Source organism: Nicotiana attenuata, unplaced genomic scaffold, assembly GCF_001879085.1.
Source record: "Nicotiana attenuata strain UT unplaced genomic scaffold, NIATTr2, whole genome shotgun sequence".
In the NCBI taxonomy this organism is placed as follows: Eukaryota; Viridiplantae; Streptophyta; class Magnoliopsida; order Solanales; family Solanaceae; genus Nicotiana; species Nicotiana attenuata.
Genome location: NW_017671624.1, coordinates 127,787 through 131,703, shown reverse-complemented (window position 1 = coordinate 131,703; position 3,917 = coordinate 127,787).

The following is a 3,917-nucleotide window of genomic DNA, read 5'->3' as shown; positions in this document are numbered from 1 at the left end:
TATTCTCTTCTCAATGAGTTGGGGTCCCCTTTATATAGTAGAGGAATCCTAAATAAGGTACACTTCCAATTGTAGTAAGGAATCTTATTATACAACTGTCTAACCACCTAGTACTAATCCGTTCTGGAATTCATGTCGTGATCTTAAGGCCATTGCGAGAATCTCACTCTTTCCGTTATGAAACCATAACGGTATTATCTCGAGGTTGGTCGCACGTGGCCTCGGTGTTCATCAAGCACTCTAATCTTCGAATCTTGTACTTCGCCATCGGGCTCGCGCCCGGTCCGTTTCGAACTTGTTCTCGAAGTGACCCTCGAGCCTACGGAATCGGGCATACTTGATTTTGACCGTATAGAGATAGCCCCACGTTTCTTAGAGTAAGATGATAAGAAACGATTTGATCCTCGATCCTCTGATGCCTCGATCATGATGTCAATACCGTGACTTCAGCTACAGAAGTGATTGAAAGGTCGCATCTGCGTAGTTTCCGATGCCATTAATTGAAAGCGGCTGATGGTCGGCCATTGGCTTCCCCAAACTGTTGAAGCGACCACTATAAATAGGCCAATTTCACAACCTTTACAAACTTTACTTCTCAAACCTTTCCCAAATCCTTACTAGCTTCTTCATCTTCTCCGAGTTCATCTTTCCTCCAATTTGCGCTTGTTGCAACGTCAACTTCTTCTATTCTTTTGAGTTTCTCAACAGCGATGGCTAAAACATCTAAAACCGTTCCTCAGAAAGAAAAAAGCCTTCTCATCATCGCGGTTGGCCGGTGGTAGAACGACGGTGCCACCTCGTATCGAGGAGTGTATTCCTAGGCCACGCGAGCTATCTTCCGATTTCAAAATCGATAAGCCTGCATCAGTTCCAGTCCAAAGAGAGCCCATGACCCGATATATCTGCTCGATAACTGAAGACGATCTTGTGCAAGTGAAAAAGGATTGCAATTGGAAGGATAAGGAGGTGGTGATTCCTTCCCCTGAAGAGGACATTATCACTTATGTGGAAGGATACTTAATTGTGTCTACTTATCCTTTCACACTGGGTCCTGTAAATCCAGTCATTCACGATTTCTGTCACTAATATCGGGTGACCCTTGGCCAGATTTATCCTTCTTTCTGGCGCATCGTCAATTTTCTAAGGTAATTTTCGGGCAAGGTCACGCGGATGTCTTTTACCCTCGACCACCTAATCAGGCTATACAGTCCTCGCCTCTATCGAGGTTGTTTGATAAAGCTCCAGCATCGATCCACGAAGGCGAGGACAAGGACCAAGGATAAATGGTCTAATTTGTCCGAATCAAGACCTCCTACTTAATTCCTGCCGAAAGCATGCCATTCTCCGAGGAATGGAACATGAAACGTAAGTACAACCCCATTGATGATGCTTACTACTCTGCTTTCTTTATTCCTCTTTGATCTAATTCCTTTTCGATGGTACAGTTTCCCCTTGGTTTTCGGGTGCGATTCCGAATCTCCCAGGTTGGGTTCGACAACTGGCCTCCACTTCTTCACATGCAGAAAGTTGTTGGTGTGATTCGGCCAAGGGTTGGTGGGAAGCTAAAAACCATGGTGAGTTCCCTTGTTCATCTATTGACGCTTTTTTGTAAAATACTTACTTTCCCCTTACACAGGCCTCAGAGACACTGTTGTTATGAGGCCGCCACCGCCTGGTGAAGAGGAAATCCCAAAGCCAACCAAAGAGAAGAAAGGAAAAGGGATTCGCCAACAAGTTTCCCGAAGCCCAAGAAAAATAAGGCTCGAAAACCTAGGGCCGATCCCCAGCCCTATCTGTAGAAGCGATCCAACACCTTCGGGATGATCAGGAAGAATGAGAGGATGTTGACTGCTTGTTGGTAGCTCGGAAGAGGGGGAGCACTGAAGCTTTGAAGGCCGTTGAACCGGCGGCGGCTGACACGGTTCAATCTCGAACCGAAGAAATATCTGAGGGGAGCTCGAGCAGAGTCCCCGAGCCATCGGGCGGTAAAAGCGCACCTCGTCTTGGAGGACATCTGGCGGGTGAACCCGAAGAGCATAATTCTAAGGCCCTCCAAAGAGAAGAGAATGTCCCAAGTGAATCACTTGGGATAATTAACATAGATGAATCGTCGTCTGGCCCTGCATTCTCCGAAGGGCAGTTCAGAGATACCCGGGCCATGAAGACTTCTGACGTGGGGACGAACCACGAAGGGAATGATATTTTTTGGGAATGCTTTGCGGGGGTCGAAGATGGTCCCGACCCGGATTCTTCATTTATTTTTGACGAGGCTCAGCGTCTTCTTAAACAAGTAAGTTCCTGCCTTCATAATTGTGTTTGTGTTTTATTCTCGTTTTTCTGAGTCTGACTTTTTTCCTTTGTGGAAGGATGTAACGCTCCATCGACAAGCGTTATCCAAGTCTCAAGCCGAGCTTGCCCGATGTGAGGTCGAAATAGAGAAGCTCGTGGAAGAGAGGGGCGACCTCAAACTCCTCTACGTTCAAGAAAGAGTAGGAGATCAGGGACCTTCGAGCCGACTTGACGAAGGCTCATCGAGAACAGACCGAGCTCATTGAGCAGGTAATGTAACTTTTTGGGAGTTTGTTATGTATTTATTTGACTTGGCGACTAAAACTTCGACTTTGCAGGCGTAGTAGAAGGGCGAGCTGGTGGAGCAGCTTCAAGAGGAGGTTAAGGCGAAAAAGGCCGAGACCCTAGGGTGGAAACAACATATGGATCGTCTTGCTTCAGAGAAGGACACGCTTCGGGCCCAGTTGGCTTCGATCGTGTTAGCCTGTATGAGTCCGCCAAGCTATAGAGTACCTGGTCCTCTATGAGATAACGCTTATAATGCAGTAACTGCTGAATGTAAAGACGGCAAGAGATTTTCTACGTGGAAAAATCCCACACAAGGGGATCAAAAACCCACGACCTACACCTGTAGGCTTTAAACTCACTAACTTGTAATCTACCTATTACAAGCCACTTTACAACACTTCCGATTGTAAAGGCTTCAAACTAACTTGTGATGCACCACCATAAGCCACTCTATAACTCTCCTAGTTACAGAGGATTTAACTTATGACTACTACTAGTCACAACATAAACTCTACGTTTTACGAATTTGGTTTGTTCCTAAACAGTGCTTCTAAGAAATCAAACTAGGAATTTCAATGTAGAGCAATTAACAAGATTACAACTCCACTATGGACAAACATACGACTCTGCTATAAACTGATCCTTAGTGGAGTTGTCTTCTTGTTCTTGATGCACCAGTGATTTCAATGCCAGATCAATGCTTCTTTTGCTTGAGAGAATATCACTGAATGCACAAGGTAATTATGTCTTGCACCAGGTTGTTTTATCACAAAAAATATCACAATGGGTAGTGATGTCAACTCTTGGTGTACTTATTCCCAGTGTGAAGTGACTGCTGCACAGTCTGCACATCCACTTCTGGGTAGTTGTGTTCCAGCTGGATAGTGGGCTTTGTACTTCCTGTCAGGACACACCAACAAACTAGGTCCTAGTTGTGTTCCTCTTCTGTAACAGTTGCCAGATGGTCACTTTCTTTTGTCATGTTCCAGCTGTGTACTTGACTTGTACTTTTTGTTAGAGAACCCTGAAGCAGCATGTCCCTGTTGTGTTCCTCTTTATCTTGATTGCGTACAGTCACTGACTTGCTTAAGTCGGAGAACCCTAAAGGGCCAGATCATCAGGTCCCTGTTGTGTTTCTCCCTTTGCTGATTTTCAGGCTTAGATTAGTTTACATGAAATGTATGTCCTGTGCGCCAGGTGCTCTATCTGGTTCTTCATGACAAGTTTGTTAGATTATCAAAACGTAAAACACTGAAAACCCATCAGGTCGAATGTCAACTTCAAAATGTGAAGGTGGAAAGCTTGTCTCGGAGCCGGTATATTGAGGAGCTCGAAGCTAA